General features: G+C 52.0%; 1 protein-coding gene across 1 annotated transcript in view; it reads left to right on the top strand.

The window, feature by feature from the left end:
• Positions 1–867: 867 nt before the first annotated feature.
• RALY (RALY heterogeneous nuclear ribonucleoprotein) overlaps positions 868–22,200 on the top strand; it is a 118,529-nt gene continuing 97,196 nt past the window's right edge. Inside the window, exon 1 of the mRNA XM_051802813.1 lies at positions 868–1,065. The gene's annotated coding sequence lies outside the window, so the exon portion shown is untranslated. The remainder of the gene's footprint in view (positions 1,066–22,200) is intronic.

Here is a 22,200-nt window from a genome sequence, read left to right as displayed (position 1 = left end):
CCTTACTGATCCTGTGGTTCTATGATTTTATGACGCTGTGCACACTGTGATGGGTCACTCCTGGTGGTGGGCTCCTGCTCTTCACTGACACACCGCAGACAGCGGTTGCACAAAATTATTTGCAGTAAATGTCTCGGTGACCCGAACACCACTCCCGTGAGCCGGGACCGCCCCGCGGGAGCTTCTGGAACCCGTGTGCCACCTCCGACTGATGCTGTGCCTGCGCTACTCCCTGAACCCCTCGGCGTGTGCCCGTCCCCCCGGTGCCAGCGCTCTTAGCGCGGGCTTCCCACGCCTTTATGGAGTGACGAAACGCCGCACGTTCATTGTGGTCAGGAAACATCAGATTCCCAAGAGAATCGTCCTCTTCCCGGTGAGTGCGGAGGAGCGGGCGCAGAATGGAGCAGCCGAGCTGAGGATCGCTGTGTTACCGAGAGCGCCGGGGCTGGACCGAGACCTCCGCTCGGCTCCGCGGGGACGCTGCGGGTGCGAACTTCGGCTGCGGCGCCGGCGAACCGGGGGTAGGGAAAACGCGAGCGGTGCGAGCTCTGCAGCTCCGGGGTGCGCCGCGGGACCGGCCCCCGCCGTGCCCGGCCCCGCCGTCAGCCCCGCACCGGGACCCGCAGCGGGACCCGCCGCCCGGAGCATCCCCGTGCCCCGGCCCCGCCCGGCCCCGCCCCGCTCTGGACTCTTCCACCGCTCCGCCCGCCGAGCGGGAGGGATCGGCACCCGCGGCTCTCGCCGCGCTGCCCCCGGCCGAGCCCCGGCGGCGCTGCCCGGCCCCGCCCGGCCCCGCACTGACCGCTCGGTGCGGGCCGCGCCGCGGGGGCCCGGCGGGCGGGCGGGGCCTGCCCGGGTGTTCTCCCCCGTCGCCCCGCGTCCCCCCCGGCGCGGGGCCGTGGTACGGTCGGCGGGAAGGAGCCGCGGCGCGGGGCGGTGCGCGGCACTGAGCCGGCGGCTCCCGCGGGCGACGCGGGACGGGACGGGCCCTCTGTCCGCTCCGCGAGCCGGCCCCGCACCGCAGCCCCGCGCCACCCGCCCCGCAGCCCGGCACCGACCCGCCCGGTGAGTGCTCTGCCCCTTCCCCCGGCTGCTCCCCCGCGCTCTTTGCCGTGCGGTCCCGCCGGCAGCGCGGGTCCCCCCTGCCTCCGCCAGCGAATTACCGCCGCGTTAGTAATTAATTTTGATTTTCAGTTTTCTCTTCCTCCACTGGTTTTCTAGCGCTCGGCTCGCTTTTCCCCGCATCCTGACCCACGTTTAACGGGAAGCGGGAAGGAGCGTGGGGATGCCGGCGCCCGCGGGATGGGGAAGGCGCGGGAGCGGCTGCCGGTGGGTCCCGTCCCGGCGGGGCCGGGGCGGCTCCGGGGCTGAGCCCCGCGGGTCCCTCACGCTGGTGGCGGCGGTGCCGGGAGGGATGTCCGCGGTCGAGACTTACTTTGTGTCTCCTGCCGCCCGGAGATGCTCCGGGGCTCTGGCGAGAGGGGCCGGGAGCGGCTGCAGAGGGATGTCGAGCCCGAGCGGCGGGATGAGCCGCCTCGACCTGCGCGGGTGGTGCCCGGGCTTTACCCCGCTCCCCGCGGGTCCGTGCGGAGCCTGCGAGCCGTGCTGGAGCCTGCGGAGCCTTCCCTGTCGGGATTATGTTCAGGCTGCCGATTTCCGTCGGTATCCGTGTTTGGGAACGGGCTCTCCCGGGAGTCACCATCCCTGGAATTGTTAAAGACGAGTGGATGTGACACTTGGCGGTGCGGCTTAGTGAGCATGGGGGCACTCTGTCAGAGCTTGGACTTGATGGTCTGGGAGGTCTTTTCCAACCCTAAATGATTCTGGGATTTGAGGTGATGTGTGAAACTCCAGGTCTTAGTCCTGGCTCTGCTGGAACGGCTTTGGTGGATGTGAGAGAGTCAGATTTGGCTGTGCCTTTGGGAGGGTGTCCAACGACTGATTCCTCTTGTTAGACAGCCCAGAAGGCTGGGACAGAAACTGCCGGGATGGAGAACAGCATGGATGTGCACCTTTGTTTTCCTGACTTGCTCCTGAAGAGCAAGAACCCACCTGCAGGAACGACCCTGGTTGCTGCAGTGCTTCAGCACAGAGCCCTGGAATCACTAGGGTTGGAAAAGCCCTCCAAGATCACCGAGTCCAGTCGTTCCCCCAGCGCTGCCAAGCTCACCACTAACCAGTATTCCCAAGTGCCATATCTGCGCATCTTTTAAATCCCTCTAGGAATGGTGACTCCACCACTTCTGAGGATAATTTTTGGATGCTTTTGGTGTGGGGCAAGGCTGGGCTGGGCTGTGGGGCTGAGCTGGGAACCAGCCCACGCTGAGCTGTGGCTCCGGGGCCTTCCCATGCTCCAGTCACCGCTCGGGTCTCCGGGAGCTTGGGATTTTGAGGAGGCTGAAGTCAACAGCAGCACAACTGGCTTGGGCTTACTTTTTAAGGCCAGAAAAAACAAGACCCTCTTATTTCATATTAAGGAAATAGTTGTCTTTCCCCTGCCAGTAAATACCAGGGTGAGTGATGGCTGGTGCCAGCGCTGGCTGGGCACTGAGGGAGTCGGGGTGGCAGCACTGCTGGCTCTCCCCAGGCTGGCAGGGGCAGCACGAGCCTTCAGCCTGGCATTTGCTGTGGATCTCAGCACCCAGGCAGATCCTGTTTTCTTTGGCTGTGTCATCAGAGGAGCTGTCACGGTGTGGAAGGGGTGGACTGTGTCACAGGACCCTCCTGGTTGTCCCTGCTGAGAGGAGAAGGGCTGTGCTCTTCCGCGGGAGCCTCCACTCTTGGTCCCCTTTTAGCAGTTAGGGGGGAGATGGTACTTTCCCTTTCGTTTTGTCCTGTCCTTTATTCTGCAGTTTGTTGGGATTTGGGCCCTTTACACGATTTTCTTCTAAAGGACAGGGAAGGAGCTTGGTTTCCAAGTGAAGGAGAGCTTGAGATGAGGAGCCTGCACTGATGGGCTGTAAAGGGAAGAACTGCTGGTTTTGGGGAGGTAAAGAGCCTGTGCCATGAGGAAAACCCCAAGTTAAGCCACAGCAGCCTGACCCTTGGTGACAGTTGTCACCAGGTTTATTGCTCACATTCCTGGAAGTCTTTTTGTGACTCTTGTTCTCAGGGAGCACTTGGCCCTGTGTGAAACCTTCCTCCAGGAGGGCTGGGTGTGCAGCCACACTCCTTCAGTTCACTGTGCCCTGGAGCATGGCTGGGGTTTTACTTCCATCTCCAGTATTATCTTGACAGATTTCAGGGGAATGGCAAAGCAGACGAAGGTGGGTCTCTTAAGAACCACTTCCTTTAGAAAAGGCAGATAACAGACAGCGAGTCTGGGGAGGATGTTTTATTTAGGGATTGAAAAGGGAGGATTAAAGCTCTTGACAGAGAACAGTTTATGTGGAGTAAGTGATGTGACTTGATCATTCAGAAAAAAGAAGACTCTTAACATGTTCCCATCACTGAGAGAGCTTTCAGCTCTCCTTGTCCCAAATTATTCAATAAAAGCAGCAGATCTTCTTTTGATTTGAGTTCTTTATTGGTGGTTGAATAAGGAGTTTTCAGATCTAGAAGTAAACTTGCATCTGCCCAAAGAAAATGGCTTATGGCTATAAAAATCTGTGATATGCTGAAGGTGCTGTGGAGTTACCCAAGGTGTTAATTACAGGCACTGGAAGGAGCTGTGTCTGTCTGGGAGAATTGCAGCTTTTCCTTTCTTGCCCCCTCCCATTAAGTCACTGCCTTGCCTGGCACAGGGCTGTGCTCCTGGATTTGCAGAAGCATAAAGTCACTGCTTGCAGAATTACTGAAATAAAGTAGAGGGGAGAAGAAATAGGAATCAAATTTTAGGCTCAAGTTTTGATTCCAAAACAAGTCACTCATTCTTCTCACAGCTTGAGGTTTGTGATGGAAAGGTTGAAAACACCCAGCAAGAAAAACAAGCTAGAAAAAAATATCTGAACAAGCTGAACGGAGTGAAATTCAGAATAAACTGTCATCAGAGAGTGTTTATAAACCTGCTGGAGAAAAGGGAGGGAGGAACCATTCAGATCAATAACAAGTTGGTTTTTTTTGTAACTGTAGAGCCTTAATCATACAGTTTTAAAAAATAATCCTAAATGTGTGCTTTTTATACCTGTGCTGGTAGCTGGGGCTAAATCTGCAGAGTTCCTGCTGATCTGGGTAATCTGAATCAAGCTGAATAGTAAAGAGGCTCTTAGGAGGATCTGAAACCCAGGAGGCATTTTTCAAACCTGAGTTATGTCACTTTTTTTAGAGGTGCCTCAGGCAATTGCATTTTAAGAGGACAAAGCTTTTGTTTTCAAGCTGGCCTAGAAAAATGCCAAGGATGAATCCAAAGTAAAGGCTTTCAGAAGTTGTCATTTGTGATTAAGTTGATTTTGCTGTTGTGCACAGAATGCTCTTCCTTCCCCTGTGCTGTGAGAACTGGGGCTGTTTTTATTTTTGCCACCAGTCCTGGTGTACCTGTTTAATCCAAGTGAGTACCATCACACAGCAGGGTCTAACCTGAAAGTGTGTGTTTAATTAGAAGGTCGGGTGTCTGCTGGCCCCATCTCCAATATAAAATTAATTGTGTGTGCTTTATAAAAGGCAGAATTGAGATGACACCAGGGCAGAGATTGACTTAAGTGGGTGTTCTGCAGAATTAACATTGGTCTGTGTTCTGGTTTTAAGATTTAAGATGCTGGAACTATCAAAGCCAAGGCTTGTAGCCATGAGCAAAGGCTGTTTCCTTTGGCATGTCTCAGGCAATCCTTGGCTTGCAAGGAGACAAGCCTGCATGCACATAGTGAATCTAAAGCTTTTCTTGGGGCTTCTCATGTTTCTTGCAGCTTAAAACGATCAGGAGGAGCATCCTGGGCTTGCCAGGCTGTGGGCAAACAAGAGGAGCTGGTTCTGCAGAGCCCGAGCTGGCAGATATTGTGCAGGATGGAGCAGATGATGCTGGAGCATGGATGTGAAGAAGGGTGTTGCCTGCAGTCTGTGCTGGTGTGAGCTCCCAGCAAGGTCCTCCTTGTTAGAGAGGTGAAATCCTGGGAGTGCTGTAGAGACTTCATTGTCTTTAATAAAATGAGAATGGTTTTTGTCTTAAAATCTGACCGTGTTAAAATGTGCCCACCCTAAAGCAGTCCTGGCTGCTCAGTGCCCAGGGCTGTGCCACCTGGGCAGGAGGTGTCCCTGGGGCTCACCTCACCCCGAGAACCAGCTGCCTCCTTATCCTGGCATGGCCCTGGATAACCTGGGAAGGGCTATAAGGGCAGTGTGAGTCATGTTTTTGGCTCATGTCTGACACTGTTGCACACAAACAATGCTGTTTGTTCTGCTGCCTGTATTGTCCAACACGAGGAGGTGGAAGAGTGGATGGACCCTCTCTTACTGAGAGGGGGACCTGCTGAGCTGCTTTCCAAGCAGGTGAGTCCTGCAGGTCTCACACTGGCACCTCACAATCGTGATATTTTATTTTTTTAAAAGCAAGTCTTGAGGAAAATGTGTTGCAGCCAAATCCTGATGTAGAGCAAGTTGTGCCGGGGAGGAGCCTCCGAGGCAAGACTTGGCCTTGCCTTTGCAGGGCAGGTCCCTGATTGATTTAAGGCCTGCTGAGCTCTTGCTTCTCCTCTGCTGCTGGAGCTGCACAGCAGGATGTGCCCAGCAGGATGCCCAGCTCTGTTCCAGCAGCATCTCTGCACCTGCAGCAGAGGATTTCCTTCACTGAACATCCACAGACTTGGCTGGTGATGTTGCCCAACTGTCTTTTTTTTTTTATTTGTTCCAAAAAGTCTGGTTTTAAAATAGAAAACACAATGCCAGGTTGTTTGTTTTTTTTTTTTACTCCCTAACAAGACTGAGGTAAATAGCTGAACACCTGGGGGCTGTGTCTGTGTGAATTCAGTGGTTCCCAGGTGATGTCTGCAGCATCACCTCCATGTGCTGAGTGATGGTACCAAACAAAAGATGCTGAGAAGAGCCACAGCTTTATCTGATGCTTTTGCAAGCAGCTTCAATTCCAACAAACACAGCCACAGTGGGGATAAATGTGAACTCATTTTCTGATTGCTCCTACAAGCAGAATAAGAATGGGCAGGTTAAATGTATGAGCAGGAGCAATAACTGAGGCAGTGCAGCTCCTGCTCCTGCTGTGGCAGGATTAAGTGGCTCCTGCTGTGTCCCACCTTCCCTGGAGGGAGAACATCCTTCAGCTGGGGGTCTGCCTGCTGGCACTTAAACATGGAAGTAGCAGAGCCAGTTTCTGCAGGAGAAGGTGTCGTGGGAATGGTGGCATTGGAGACTCACCTGGAATCACTGTCGCTCATTTTAACGTGTGAATTCTGAGCTCAGGACCAGGCTGGCAAAGGACACGAGGGGGACAGAGAAGGTGGTTGCAGATCTTCCCCACCTGGGCTCTTGATGTCTTTATTAGTCTGAATCTTGTACTTTCCTTCTGTCTTCAGCAAACTGTTTTTTGGAAAACTGTCTAGGGAGCAATTCTGGGAGAAAGAGTTCCTTTAGCAGGACGTGGGGAGCACTGGCTCTGTCAGCTCTCCTGCACAGGCACGTGCTCGAACCTCACGTGTGGATGAAGCCCAGTCTTGAAGAAATAGGGATAATTTGGTGCTCCAATGAAGAGATTTGGACCTCAACCACATGGGGCTTCATGGTGACAGCTGCTGCTGTGGCTGTGGTGTGACAATTGCCTCTGTGAGTGTCCTCAGTGCTCTTGGTGCCTTTCACCTGCCCTTCAGCTGCTCCTGGACTTGCCAGGACTTCAAGGTGATTCTTCTGGCCTGAGATGTGGCCCCGGTGTAGCAGACTGCAGGTGGCTGCTGCTCAAACATACTTGTGTTTTTTCAAATGTAGAAACCCTTCTGTGGTTGCTCTGGGGCAGACATCACAGGGCTGGTGGTGCTGCCTGGCCTGGCTGGGTGTGTTCCTGCTCAAGGACAGCACTTGGTGGTTCAGCAGGTCCTGGTTTCTGTCCCTGGAGCTGGATCTGCTTGTAAAACAGGTATTGCTTGTGACTGTTGGTACTGCAGCAACCTGCAATGCTTGGAGCTCTAACAGCCCCTTAAACTCTTTCTGGAGTGGTATGAGCTACAAGCTCTGCAAAAAAATCTTCTTGAGCTCCTCTAGTAAGTTAAAGTTAGGTTTTTTTATAATTTATATTTTTTAACTTTTGCTCCAAAGTTCAGTGTGCAACACACGTTTCAAGAGGTGAGTAAAACAGAATGGTTTGGGAGGGACCATAAAGCTCATCCCATCCCACCCCCTGCCACGGGCAGGGACACCTTCCACCAGCCCAGGTTGCTCCAAGCCCCGTCCAGCCTGGCCTGGGACACTTCCAGGGATCCAGGGGCAGCCACAGCTTCTCTGGGCAACCTGTGCCAGGGCCTGCCCACCCTCACAGCCAAGAATTTCTCCCCAATATCCCACCTAACTCTCCTCTCTGGCAGTGGGAAGCCATTCCCCCTTGTCCTGTCCCTCCATCCCTTGTCCCCAGTCCCTCTCCAGCTCTCCTGGAACCCCTTTAGACACTGGAAGGGGCTCTCAGCTCTCCCTGGAGCCTTCTCTTCTCCAGGTGAACCCCCCCAGCTCTCCCAGCCTGGCTCCAGAGCAGAGGGGCTCCAGCCCTGGGAGCATCTCTGTGGCTTCCTCTGGACTTGCTCCAAGAGCTCTGTGTCCTTCCTGTGCTGGGGACCCCAGAGGGTCTCATATTCTCCCTGAGCCTGGTACCCAAGTCCAAGACAGATCTCCCCACTACAAAACTACTGAGAAATCCTTGCTCCAGCTCTTCTCCTGTAGCCAGTGCCCATCCTTTACCCCGGTGGCATCTTGGCACCCACAGGTGATGACCAAGAAGAACATCCCATGGTAAACTCCCCTGGAAGGATGTGCTGTGACAGTGATGCTGTGGAGCATCTTCAGCACCCGGGGAGTGACTCCACATCAAAGGGGGGCTTTGTGTGTTTTCCTCCTGCTGAGGAGCCCAGTGCTCTCCTGCAGTGGAGCTCCCCAGCCCTTTGCAGCTCAAACAGCAATTCCAGGGAGGGCACGGGAATAAACAGGGCTTTGTTAATCCCTCCTGTGAGCACAACCACACCTCGTGGCAGGAAACAGGCAGGAAGGGCTTAGATGCTTTTAATTAAAAGTTGTCGTGAGGGAGAAATTAAACTTGGGCTCTGGCCCTGCCCGTGTGAGGAGGGGAGCGAGCTCAGCCTCTCTGAACTGAGCCATCACTTGCCTTCTGTTTGCCTTGGAAAAAAAAAGGCAATTTCTCCTTCAGCTTTTCCTCTGGCTCCTGGGCCCCAATTGCCTGTTTGTCTTCAGCAGCTCCCCCAAATTGCTTTGAAGATGCGCTTAAATATTGATCATCTCTGACAGTCCTTCATCTGTGTTCTGCCAGCAGACATTAGAAAAGATATTTTAAATTACCTCTTTTCCCCTAAATGGACGGGCTGTGTGTATGGTCTGGGAGAATTAAAGCTCTTCCAGCCCAGGTAGAAATCAGCTGCTCCCACGTTTGCTCCCCCAGCAGCAGGGATTCCAGGAAAGAGAAAAGCCAAAGTGAGACTTCATGTCGAGGCAGAATCCACCCAATGCTCCATCTGAGGAGTGGGATCCTGGTTAAAAATGACTTTCTCTCCCTTTATTGCCCCAGGGGTATCTTTTGCTCTTGCTGCTCCCTGGGGGAGGGCTGGGAGGGGTCTGTGGGGATGGCAGAGGGGAGGTGATGCCTGGCACTGGATCTCTTTCTTCCTTTCCTATCTGAGCACTGAGACCTGGGGAAAAAACACCCCGTAAGAGCAGAACATTTATTCTGTGTAAAACAAGCAGAAGACAGCAGAGGTGGCTAATTCAGCACAGAAAAGCTAGAGCTGAGCAGGAAGGAAGGTTTAATAAATCATATGTAGCGTGTTTCTGGGGCTGCTTTATGCACAGAATGTCTTTTTTGGGGACACTTTGGTGGTGGCAGCTCCCTCTGACCCCTTTCCCAAGCTGACCTGGAAGGCAGCACATCACTGATTAGTTATTTAGGTGCACAATGATCCTTGTTCCTGGTGCATGTTCCCAAATCCTGGTGAGAAGAGGTCCTGGAGAGCTTGGGATGCAGAGCTGTGCTCAGGGAAGGGGGGGTGCAGCAGCCTGAGCTGTGTGTGTGCATTTGTGATCCAGGCTGGCCTCTGCACTCATTGCTTTTGTTATCACTTACCATATCATAGAATCCCACACTGCTTTGGGGTGGAAGGGACCTTAAAGCTCATCCAGTTCCAGTCTCCTCCTGCAGTTCAATTGGCAGATTCCCTCTCACCAGTTCTGTGTGCTCATGGTTTGTGCCTTTTCAGATCCTGGTTTGAGGGGGGAAATCAGTGTTTGTGACCTCAGAATAAGTAGGTTTTAGCAATATATGTAGCATAAACATCCATATTTTGTTGAGACATATTGATGCCTGGGATTCTGGCTCAGCAAGTCAAAGGCTTTTACCCACTCAGTCATGTGGGTAATTTATGGCTTGCCCCAAGTCTGCATAGCTGGGTTGCCAAACTGCAGCATGTTGAGGAGTAAATATTGCATGTTTACACAAAGCCTTTTCTCCCCAGGTCCCAAAAAAGAGGCTGAACCACACTTCAAGAGGCTGCTCAGGCCGTGGAGGTGCCACGTCCTGGGGCAAAATGCACTTGGACAAAGCAGCCCAGCAATACCTGATAAATATAGTAAATTTGGATTTACTGAGCATCTGCACAACCTGCAGTGATGTGACAGTGAAAAGCTTTGTGCCCTGATGGGAAACAGCCTTTAGACCCACGGAGTGGCTGCTAAAAGCAGGTGCCTTTGGAAGCTGATGCCTTTGGAAGCTGATGCCCTGTGCCCATGCTGGACTGCTGTCCCTGTCAGTAACAAACAGGCTGATGCTGCCAAGGTGCTCCTCCCCAAATGCAGGGGGTGAGGATTTGTGCAGCTGGGGGCTGCTTTATAAATTTCCAGATCAAATCAAGCAAGAAGTTGGGAGGTTTTTCTTTCTTACCCCGAAGTTTGTCAACTTTTTATTTCCCTTTCAGAGCCTCACAGTCGTGAACAAGGGGAATCTCTGGCAAGTGGGCTGTGTGATAAAATTGATACAAACCAATCAATTTAGTTGATTAGAAATATAAAATACCCTGAGCTGGAAGGGACTCACAAGGATCATCCAGTCCAACTCCTGGCCCTGCACAGACACCCCAACAATCCCACCCTGTCCCTCAGAGCATTGTCCAAACCCTCCTGGAGCTCTGGCAGCCTTGGGGCTGTCATCATTTCCCTGAGTTCTTGTTTATCCCTTGAATTTTGTCTGTTGGAAGTTTTCTAGTTAGAGTAAAGGTGACCAGGAGGTATTGCTAAGTCTTCCCACTCTACTTTTCATCCTCTCCCTGAAAAAGAAAATATCTATTTTTTAACAACTCTGAACAATCTGGAGGACTTTCTAGCCCGTCCTGCCACTTCTCCTTGCAGTGGGATGGTGTTGGAGCTCTGAGCTCGCAGCTGGTGAGCAGCAGTCGTGGCTCTGGAGTTTCAGCTCTAAATATATAACAGGTAGGAGGGCATGTGACTGGGCCTGACCTTGGGCAGCAGCAGAGCTGGGAACAAGGCCAGGTCCCCCAGCTCCCAGTTCCCACTCTCTGACGTGAGTTCCCTGAGCTCTCTCCTCCCCCCAGACCTGCCTGCAGAGCCCTGACCTGCAGCTCTGGGGGGGGGATGCCTGAATCCAGCCTGCTGCCTTCCCATCCCATTCCTGGGGGCTTTACCCTGTCACAGCTGATGTTCCCAGAGGGACTGGCCTCTGGGGAATGCCTGGCATGTGATCCTCACCTCGGAGCAGGCACATAGCAGCCGTTTTTGCAAGGCTTAGTGTTGGCCTGGGAGGAGATGACCCTTCTCTGAGCACCTTCCTGGAGCGCCTGGATTTTGTTTCCTGTTGCTGCATCTACTCATTTTCCTGCTCTTTTTGTCTCAAGGTTAAACTGTGAGGTTCTCTTATGGCAATAAACCCCCAGAATCACAGAGTCATTGAGGTTGCAAAAGACCTTTAAGGTCATCCAGTGCAGCCATTAACCCAGCATGGTGTTCACCAGTAACCCGTGTCCCCAGGTGCCACATCCACGTGTTTTTTGAGCTCTTCCAGGGGTGGTGACTCCATCACTGCCCTGGGCAGCCTGTTCCTGAGCCTGACCACCCTTTCAAGGGAAGAAATTTTCCCCAGCATCCAACCTAAACCCCTCCTGGGGCAACTTGGGGCTGTTTCCTTTTATTCTGTCACTTGTTACCTGGGAGAAGAGACCAAGCCCAACCTGCCCAAATGGACCTGGGCTTTTGGCAGGTCACCTGGGTGCTGCAGGAGTGTGCAGCTTGTTTGAAATGAGGCTGTTTGCAGTGGTGCTGGTGGTGGGACAGATGTCAGTCCCTCACATTCCTCCCCAGGGTTACAAAAGCTGTGTCTTAGTCTGGAAAATCATAGAATCCTACGTTAGTTTGGGTTGGAAGGGACCTTAAAGACCATCTTGTTCCACCCCGGGCCAGGTTGCTGTCCAGCCTTGAGCACTTCCAGGAGTTGGGGTGTCCACAACCTCTCTGGGCAACCTTGGGAAGGGTATTTAAACAAAAAGATGGACGTGCAGCTCCAAGTCCCCCCTGGATCCTGGTGCAGCGCTCCTGGGCACAGCTGCCTCCTGTGCCTGCACGTTCCCAGGCAAAGCAGGTGGTGTTCCATGCTTTTTGCATTAGAGCCCTGCTCTGTGGAGCTGTGTGAGGCTCCTCACATCTGTGCACTCTATGTAGGTCACATGTGGAGTTGCTTCTTTACGAAGACTCAACTTGACAGCGTTTCCTCTGCGCAGCCAGCGAGGGAGGATCACAAAATTCACAGGCTGGCTCCAGCAGGGATGTCCTGAGGGAAGGCCCCCGAGGGGCTGCGTGTGCAGGTGAAGTTTGTGGGCTTCATCATGTGCTCCAGGTTTGTCACAATGAGCTTTATTGGTGAAAGATTGATCTGAGCCCTGTACCCGGGGTTGATGCAGTGTCAGATCAGATTAGTCTTGCAGCTGGAAATACTAAATGCTTCCCTGCCCTTCTTCCAGCAGCTGCCTCTTGCTTTGCTCTGACTAAAAAGCCTGTTTCCTAATCTCTCAAGCCTGTGTTTCTGTTGCTGTTATTTCTTAATATGCAAATAGTTCTCCCTCCCCTTTCCTCCCCCCCAGCCAATCCTGTTCTGGTATTCCTTGACCTCTTCTGACTCTGGTAGTGGTGGAGGATAAAATGAGCTGGGAACAGGCAATCTGTCTTGCCCAGAAACCATTTAGGGACCTGATCTCACACCTTTTAAAGCAGCTGCCTCCCTTTGCTCTGTGGATGTGGCCTCAGATCCAGATGTGTTTGGTCCTGTGGAAGATGCTCTACTGGGCTGAAGCTAGTGGGGATCAAAGGAATGGTTCCTGCTAATTACCCACTCCTCAGGGTCCTCTGGTCTCCTTGGTTTGACTCCAGCCCATGAAGTTGGGCACCTAACCCAGTCTGTCTGGATTCTACATGTTGGGGAGTTTCTTTGTCTCCAGTCCTGAAGTTCTGTGCTGATGTGAGAACTTTGTTTCTCACACAAGGAGCTTTGTGGAGGCAAAACTTGAAAATGGGTCCCTAAGCATCCATTAGAAGCAGATAAACAGAGGATCTGGGGTTTATTTTAAAGCTGGAAGGAACTGCTTTATTTTTCCTTAGCTGAGGTGACCTTGGAATTCACCACATTTGAAGCAGTGGCAGAAGGGGATCAGAACAGATCAGATGGATATATGGATGTCCTTATGCAACCCAATGCAGGGTGAGAGAGATTTCTAGCATTAAAACTTCCCTGCTTGCTCTAAAAGTCTATTAGGAACCTTTGAAGTGAAAGAAGGGCTCCACCTGCCACCTCCTCCTTTAGCAAATAGTCAACATCTGCAGATGGACATCACCCAGAGCTCTTCCTTCAGCAAAGGGCTGATTGTCCACGAGCACTGCCAGCCTCCCAGGAGTCTTGGAATGGGATGGGAAGTTCTGGGCTGAAGCAGCAGGATGAGTATCCAGCACTTTGGGATCTCTCAGCAATGAGCAGATCCTGGTGATTTGAGCAGTAAATCGTAGTAGGTGGAGCCCCCAAAGCTGATTTGGCTCTGACTGATCCATGGATTTGGGAGCATTGGTCTGGGAATGGGCTGTAGCAGGTTTCCAGGGGGAGGAAATGGACTCTGGGCTTCGTAGAGCTGCACAAAGTTACATGGAAAAGAGCAGTGCTGGGGCACTTGAGGGGAAATTGGAATAATTGGCAATTGTCTGTCCTATTCTGTGAGAATTCCAGCTGGAGTCTTGGTTCTCAGTGTATAAACGTGTGAAGAGAGGGTGTGAGGACACCTCAGTACAGATCTTTCTGCTGGAGAGACCACCTTGCTAATTGCTCTGTTGCTGTGCTCAGCAGGAAATCCAGGGATGAGATGTTTCCCATGGCTGCTCCTTCCCTTCTTCCTAAATAAGATGAACAGTGCCTTGTTAGGGAAGCTCCAGAGTGCAACCAATCCCTTAAATCCCTGCTGATCAACTGAAACTAAGAGGAAACTAATGAAAATCCCTGTTGTCACAACATATTTGTTTTGACCTTTAAAAGGAAAATGTGCTGGTGAGTCAGGAATCCCACTGGGAAATCTGTTCAGCTGCTTTTGGGCAGAAGGTGAGTGGAGCTGGAGGAGGACAGAAGCAGTTTAAAACAGAGGGCAGAGCAGGGCACAAATGTGCCCTGCTCTGGGTTATGGTGAGCTCAGAACTGGGCTCCCCTGAGCTGTTGGGTGTCTCTCAGCTTTTCTGTTTGTGAAGCAAAGAGAGTTATTCAAGTATTTTACAGTTTTTTCCTGATATGATTCTTAAAACCAGTGTATAAACTCCTTATTTTTGGAGAATAAATAAGGGAGGGAGGGAGGAAGAATGCTGGTCCCTGCCCTGCATTTACATCAGAAGTGAAAGGACTGTTTTGGTCAAAACAAGTGATCTTGAACATTTTTATGGCAGTGAGTCCCTCTGAGAAAGGTCTGGGTGAAGTCTGTGCTTCAGGGCAGTGCCTGGCTGAGCCTCTCAGGCTTGACAAAGCCTTTATTGATTTGATGTAAACTCAGAGTGAGATGGGAGAAGATGGGCTGGGTTCGGATGCTTTGAGGAGGTTTTCCTCCTGAAAGTTTGGAGGCCAAGAGGATTTTCAGTGGGCCTGTGCCTTCAGCAGGACTAGGAAGCTCCTCCCAGCAGCCTGTTTGTTCTCTCCCTCCTTACAACCAGCATTAAATCAGTCCTCTACTTGAGCTTTTGGAATAATTCCCATGACAAACAAGTGTGACATCTCAAGAAGAGCCACAAGGGCCACAGAGGTCCCAGGACTGTCAGAAGGCCACCAAACTGTGTCTCTGCCCCTGCCAGCCACCCTGAGTGCCCCAGGAAGGAATTTATTAACCTTCTGCAGATATTTTCTGTCCACATGCTCCTGGTTCAAATCAGGCAAGGCTGGGTGGGAATTAGGATGAAAATGCCCTGTTTGGGCTCCACACCCTGCCTGCCTGGAGAGCTTCTCCACTGGACCTGCCATCATCCCTGGTGCTGATCCAGGAGCAAACCTTCATGGGCAGGGTTCAGGAGGCACCTTTGTAACTCCAGGACTTCAGTGAGGTTGTCTCTGTTAACTTCTAGTGTTAAAACACTGGGTTTGTTCACCCTGGAGAGGAGGAGGCTGAGGGGAGACCTCACACTGTCCACAGCTCCCTCCTGAGGGGCAGTGGAGGGGCAGGCACTGATCTCTGTGAGCAGGGACAGGACCCAGGGAAGGGCTGGAGCTGTGCCAGGGCAGGCTCAGGTGGGATCTCAGGAAAAGGTTCTTCCCCCAGAGGGTGGTTGGCACTGACCAGGCTCCCCAGGGCAGTGGGCACAGCCCCAAGGCTGCCAGAGCTCCAGGAGGGTTTGGACAATGCTCTCAGGGACAGAGTGGGATTGTTGGGGTGTCTGTGCAGGGCCAGGAGTTGGACTGGATGATCCTGGTGGGTCCTTTCCAGCTCAGAATCACAGAATATCCTGTAATAAAAAGACCAGGAGCTATCCCTGGTGCAGGGTGGGCAGTGATGTTGCCCTGCCACCCCCTCTGCTGCCACCAGCGCTGGGCTTTGATTTGCCTCCTTGCACACACGGATTATTTTGATCTTCAGCCATCTGGGAATGCCACAAGAGCTGGAAATCCTGCATCCCCTGCTTGCTGCAGTTTATTAAAATCCCACATTCATAAACAATAACTCTTCAAAGCTCCAGGAGCTGCAGTGCTGGGCCATGTATAAAACATGATGCTGGGAAACCCAGCCTGGGCCTCTGTAGGCAGCTCAGATGTGGCCAGCCTTGAAATAATGCTCCAAACAAGGTGTGTCCTGTCTGTTCAGCAGAGCCTGAGACTCCTTTAGATTAGAATGTGACACTGGATGTTGTCAGTGGGATGTGATTTGTCCCTTGGAATGGGAATTATTTCCTGGCTGATGTCAGCAGTGCCTCTGGGATGGTGGGATTTAGCTGCAGATTAGCAGGAGGTACTTGGTTTGAAGGAAGGCAAAACAACCCACCAGCCTGAGCAATTTGACCAAACTTTCTATTTATCTGTGTTGCAGGGACAGAAAGGAGCTCCCCCAGCCCAGGCTGGAGCTGTCAGTGCTGGTGGCTGTGTGTGGCACCCTGTCCTCACTGGAAAGGGGCTCAGGAGGTGGGAAAAGTCACATTTTATGCCTTGAGAAGGGGGAGAAACGTGATGGTTTCATGTGATGGTTCCACGGTGGCTGAGTGGAGGGCTCAGAAGTCAGATCCTTCAGCAGGAGCTCTGCACATCTGGACTGCCCTGTCACTATTTCACATTTCCCTTGGGTGGGATTTCATACTCTTCGAGGTGATAAATTGGCACAACCAGCTAAAAAGTTGGATCAAGAAACCATTCTTCCTACTTGTGGTACTCCCTGACTAAAATATCTTCCATTAAACTTCTCCTTTCTGTAGACACATCATAACATTCTTGCTGGGTTTTGTTACCCTTTTCTGTCCCAAGATAAATTTCCCCCAAATACCAAGCGGTCTCATGATTTCAAATTCTGTGCTATTTTTTTGAGTGTTGCACTTTTCTTTCCTCTCTTACCTTTTGCTGCCTGAACTCCTCCAGGGATGTTGTTTTCAGGATTTATTCTTGCAGCTGTTCCAGCAGGATGGGCCAGCAGCAGGCTTGGGAGGGGAGAAAAGCCCTCAAAAACCTCAGGATTTCACGTTGCTTGACCTTGGGAGCCCCAAGGGTCAAGAACCCAATAATAAACACTGCCAAATCCTGGAATGCTGAGCTGCACCTTTGCACCTGGTAAGGGCCTGGGTATTTCTCCTTTTTTAATCATATTCTGGGTTAAGCCCCAAAAGCCTAAGAAATCCTTGAAGTTCCTTATGGCTCCTCTCTTGTGAGTGCTTTTTGATTTCTGTATCCTCATTTGCTGCTACAGCAATGATCCTGGAAAGGCAGCAAAGGGAAAATGACTGTGGGAGATATTGAAAAAATTCCTACCTAGAGTTTGAGGAGCTCTGGGGTGTGGTGGAGGTGCATCCTCAGCCATGGACTCTGTAGGACCAATGTGTGTCTGTGCTTTGGTGTGAAGTGTCTTTTCACACTTCATATATCCCTGCTCCCAGCTGGATTTGGCTGTGCCATGAGAGGATCACAGGATGGTTTGGCTTGGAAGGGACCTTAAAGCTCTTCCAGTGCCACCCCCTGCCATGGGCAGGGACACCTTCCACTAGCCCAGGTTGCTCCAAGCCCCCTCCAACCTGGCCTTGGACACTTCCAGGGATGGGGCAGCCACAGTTTCTCTGGGCAACCTGTGCCAGGGCCTCCCCACCCTCCCAGGGAAGGATTTTTTCCTGATATCTAATCCAAACCTACCTTCTTTCCATCGAAATTCATTGCCCCTCGTCCTGTCCCTCCACCCCATATCCAAACTCCTTCTCCAGCTCTTTTGGAGCCCCTTTAGGCACTGGAAGGTGCTGGAAGGTCCTAGTTTTTAAAGATGTCCCGAGTTGGTGCCTTTGTCTCTCTGGCAGTCCAGTTTGTCTTCAAAACTTGCCAAGTTCCTGATCTTTATGGTGGCACCTCTTTGCTCTGGCAGAGCAGTCTCCAGGCCAGCTGTGTCCCTTATCTGTCCCTGATGTGCTGGAGTGGCTGGACAAGCCCTCCTGGTGTTCCAGGGGGACTCTGTGCTCTCTCCATCCCCTGCCTGCACTGTGGGCAGGCTGTGATCACCTGCACTGCTCTTCCCCTTGCCCTGGGTGTGTTTTAGAAGCTGGGGAGCCCTGTGCCCATCCCCAGGGGGCTCCTGCCCTGTCCTGGCAGAGCCCACCCCGGCTGCTGTCAGGTCATGCTGCTGTGGGGAGCCAGGGATGTTACACAGAACAAGGGATTTCCTTGATGTTATTCACTGGGTGGCTTTTTCCTGCCAAAACACTTTTACTGCTGATGAGGTGAACTTGGCTTGCTGATATCCTGGGATGAACTGGGAGTAATTCTTCTGGTTTCACTGCACTGCTTTGATATACAGCAGTAGGAGAATGGAGCTCTGTGATAAATAGGGCTTTTGTGGGGCAAGGATATTGGCAGACAGCAGACCTGGACCACACGGCTCAAAAGAAACCTTCTTGACCTCATGAAGTAGCCTTAGTGCTTTGTTATTGTTACAAACAAATCCATGTTTCTCCTGTTCTCCCCCCTGTGCAGGCTTGTCCAAAGGTTTCCCTGCAGTGTCAGCCCATGTATTTCAGGGGAATTTCCTTGGATAGCTCCAGACTTCTGGGGTGCTCCACGTGCCCCAAATTTGTGGGGTTACCAGTTTTGTCACCTCCCCGGTCCCAGCTCTGTGACAGCAGAGGGAGCTCAGAGATGATGTGCCAAGGTGGGCACCCAGGGCTGTGGGGCAGCTTTTCCATGGGGTTTGTGCAGCCCAGCCCTGGCAGGACTCACCTGCACGTGCAGGAGCTCTGCTTGTCCCTCTGGGGCTCCTTGGTCTCTGCTGGGATGGTCCCACCCTGCCCACTGTTGGACCAGCAGAGGCGGCGGCGCTTCCCAAGCCTTTGTTTCACAGGATTATTTAATTCCTTGTTTGGAATGCACTGGAAGGGTGTGAGCCCCTCTGCTCCAAAGCTGCTGAGGCCTTTGGAATGCCTCTCACTAGTTCTTGGATGCGAGTCTGGCTGTTGCTGGAAAATTTGAGGATTCTCTGCCAAGCCAGTGCAGGTTGGCCCCAAGTCCATGAGCAGGAATTCTGCATTCCCCTTTGGAAGCCTCATCCCCCAGCACCCCTGGAAAAGGCAGGACCAACCAAACTGATGGGGTTTGACATGTGCTGAGTTCTCCAGGTGCCTCCTCTTCCCTGGGGCACCTTGGATATTTTCCATAGGGGAGAGGGCCACACTCAGCACCAGCAGCTTCCCAAGGAGCAGAGTCTGTGGAATGTGAAATCCAAGAATTAAATCTCTGCACATTCACAGACACCTGTGTGTCCATCCAGCCCAGCTCTGCTCAAAACCATGTCCCTTCTGCTCCTGCTGATGCTGAAAATCCAGAGCTATTTTGGCATCTACAATTAATCAAGGAAGAATAGTTGATTATTTTCTTTAAAATCATGTTCACCCTCATCTTTAGGGAGGAGGGAGCTTGGTGAAACTTCATTTCCTTGAGAGTCTTTGCCCTGTGGTTGATAATTATTTTTAAACTGCCCATCATGTTGTGAGTGGGGTTGTTGTAGAGTTTTTTTGCAGTTGTCAAAATGTCAATTCTAATGAAAATCTCCACAGACACGCTGTACCTGAGTGATTTAGGCCTTTAGGCTAAACAGGCTGCTGGGAGCGTTCTCAGATGAGTCAGAAAGGTTTGTGTGTGTCTTTTTTTTTAATATATTTTTGTTTGCTTGGAATGTCTTCATCAAAATCAGTTGTTGAAGGTGGGTTTTTTTCCCTTTTTAAGGGCTAAGCTGATGCCTGTCAGCTCACCACAGAGCTGTTTGGAATTCAGCATCTTCCACAGCAGTCACATTTGGGAAAAAGGAAGTTCCTGTGTAATAACAATAATTGAAAATTAATAGTAGATTAAATTAATACATAATTAGAAAACACTAATGCTCCCTGTGAACAAAAGGCTGATTCCTAGAGGAGCTTTGTGAACTGAAGAGGGAGAGTGTGTGATGCTTTCCCTGGGCCCTGTCTATTCCAGCCTGCAAATCATTAAAGCAATTATAATTTCACAGAGGTTTGATCTGGAATTGATTTCTTTGTGATAATTCAATTTAGAGCCCCGCTTCCTCCAGGGGGGGAAGATGACAGAAGATGAAGTGTGTAATTCCTGAGCAGTGCCCACAGGCACGTGTGGAGCTGGAACCCAGCCAGGGAGGGACTGAGCCTGGGAATGCTCTGCCTTTAGGGTGGATCTCAGGGAAAGGTTCTTCCCCCAGAGGGTGGTTGGCACTGACCAGGCTCCCCAGGGCAGTGGGCACAGCCCCAAGGCTGCCAGAGCTCCAGGAGGGTTTGGACAACGCTCTGAGGGACAGGGTGGGATTGCTGGGGTGTCTGTGCAGGGCCAGGAGCTGGATTGGATGATCTTTGTGGGTCCCTTCCAGCTCAGGATATTCTGTGATCCTTGACAGGGAGCTTTGCCCATCTGTTCCATGGCCCAGGTCAAACCTTGGGAAACAATTCCTGAGGGTGTTCTGCCATGAGCCCAGCTTGGTGTTTCCCAGCCTGAGCTGTCTGAGCTCATCCCAATCACCAGAAGCCAACATGACCTTGTCCAGAGGTGGTAAAAGCAGGACATTGGGCCCTGATGATCATGGAATCTCAGAATGGTTTGGGTTGGAAGGGACCTTAAAGCTGATCCAGTTCCACCCCCTGCCATGGGCAGGGACACCTTCCACTGTCCCAGGTTGCTCCAAGCCCCGTCCAACCTGGCCTTGGACACTTCCAGGGATGGGGCAGCCACAGCTCCTCTGGGCAAACCTGTGCTAGGGCCTCCCCACCCTCACAGGGAAGAATTCCTTCCAATATCCCATCCTACCCTGCCCTGTGTCCCCCATTCCCTGGGCCATGGAGGAGCCCCCTGGGGATGCCCAGTGTGCTGTCCTGCTGCTTTACTCAGGGCAGAGCCCGATGGGCTTCTGAAGGCTCTGTTTTTGGTAACCAGACCTGTGGGTTGGGATGAAACGAGCAGGAAAAGAGATGAGGAGGAGGAGGAAGGGAGGAAAGAAAACAAAGCAGGGGACAGCAGAATCCGTGGAGACACACTGAATCCAAGGCAGCAGGGAAAATTGGGACTTCCTGAAAAATCATGCCAAAGTTTGCTGAGCAGCTGCTGTGCCCCAGCCCTCCCCTCCCAATTAGGCTGATTAGTGGCTCCTGGGAAGTACCTCAGCCTGCTGAAACTCAGAGAGGCAGAAAGAACCATTCCCCTGTGGATTTGCTTTCATCTTGGCCCAGCAGAGCATTTAACTTTTATTTTTGTAGCTTTGTGCACAAACCAGCTCTGTTTCCCTGCTCTTTGAGGTGTGTGTTTGGGAATCCTGCAGGAATGGCTCCTTGGGCTGGGGGTTTGTTCCTGCCTATCCAGTTCTGTTTGTGCAAGTTGTGACTTCAGTCACTGTTCCCTTAAAGGGCTTTAAAAGAAAGAATAAATGGAACCTGTTCAGAAGGGAGAGAAATTAAGAGACTTTTAGCTTTAATTGCATTCCTTAGGCCTGGTAGTGATAATGAAGGAATGTCAGGGAAAGATGACTAAAATAAAATCCATTTTTTCAGTCAGAGGTAGGCAGGAGGGGTTCATGGTTGATTACATAACACTTCTGAGGACTGAGTGCTTATTCAATGACTGCATTTGTTGTGATCTATCTTGTCTTTATGTTTAGTGAGAGGGGAAAAAGCCATCTCAGCCCTGCAGGAGTTGTGCCTTTGAGTTATAAATCACAGAATGGGTTTGGGTTGGAAGGGACCTTAAGGCTGATCTCATCCCACCCCCTGCCATGGGCAGGGACGCTCCTTCCACCAGCCCAGGTTGCTCCAAGCCCCATCCAGCTTGGCCTTGGACACTTGCAGGGTTCTTGTGTGGCTGCTGTGGGGACACACAGAGGGAACACCCCAGAGAGGGCCCATGGGTGCTCTGGGGGTGGGGAGCTGAGGGGCTGCCCTGCTCGCCAGGAGGTTCCCCCAGTCCAGCTATAGGGGGGACACAAGATCCTTCCAGCCTTGGGGTGATGTGGGAAGCCCCAAGAGGGGATCTCCAGCCCCCAAGCCCTGTCATTAGGGGTTATCCCTGCTCCCAGGTGCCAGGGGATTGGGATGGAGTGCTGTGGCACCTCCTGGGGCTCCAGGGCTCTGCCACTCCCTGCCAGGAGAGGCTCGGGCTCTTCTCCCAGGGAACAAGTGGCATGACGAGGAAATGGCCTCAAGTTGTGCCAGGGGATGTTTAAATTGGACATTTCTTCCCTGAAAGGGTGGCCAGGCCCTGGCACAGCTGCCCAGGACAGTGGTGGAGTCCCTGGAGGGATATGAAGATGTGTAGATGTGGCCCTTGGGGACAGGGGTTAGTGGTGGCCTTGGCAGAGCTGGGGGAATGATCCTGGAGGTCTTTTCCAACGTAAATCATTCTCTGATCCTCTCCCTGTGACACCTCCTTGTTATAATCCAGCAATGGGGCTTGTGGTGTCCCAGCCATTAAGGAACCAAACTGTCTGGAACTGCAGTGAGGAGTTTGGAGGCTGAATGTCCTCTGCTGTAGAGGTGGGCCTTTTTTCTCATCTCTTCTGGATCCCTTTGGAAGCATCTCCCTGCCCTTCCCTAGCACAGAGCAGTGCCCTGGGCTGTGCTGGGGGAAGGTGTGATGAGCAGCCCTCCCTGCTGGCTGTGGGGGGCTCCTGGAAGTGGGAAATGATCTGTAAGAGATTCTAATGCTTCAGTGTCTTGACACCTTGACAAGAACATCTGACAGACAGAAAGTTGTACTCGCAAAATAAAAACAAATTGGGAGAATTTGGTGTTTTCCACTTCACTCTGAGGGGTTTTGCAGCATCATTCGTGCTGCTGGGAGTGTCAATAAAACGACATGTAAAAATGGGGGTTGTT

The sequence above is a fragment of the Manacus candei genome, unplaced genomic scaffold (assembly GCF_025592945.1).
Source record: "Manacus candei isolate 608988 ecotype Guabito, Panama unplaced genomic scaffold, ASM2559294v1 h1tg000057l, whole genome shotgun sequence".
In the NCBI taxonomy this organism is placed as follows: domain Eukaryota; kingdom Metazoa; phylum Chordata; class Aves; order Passeriformes; family Pipridae; genus Manacus; species Manacus candei.
This window is presented reverse-complemented; position numbering and strand designations above follow the sequence as displayed.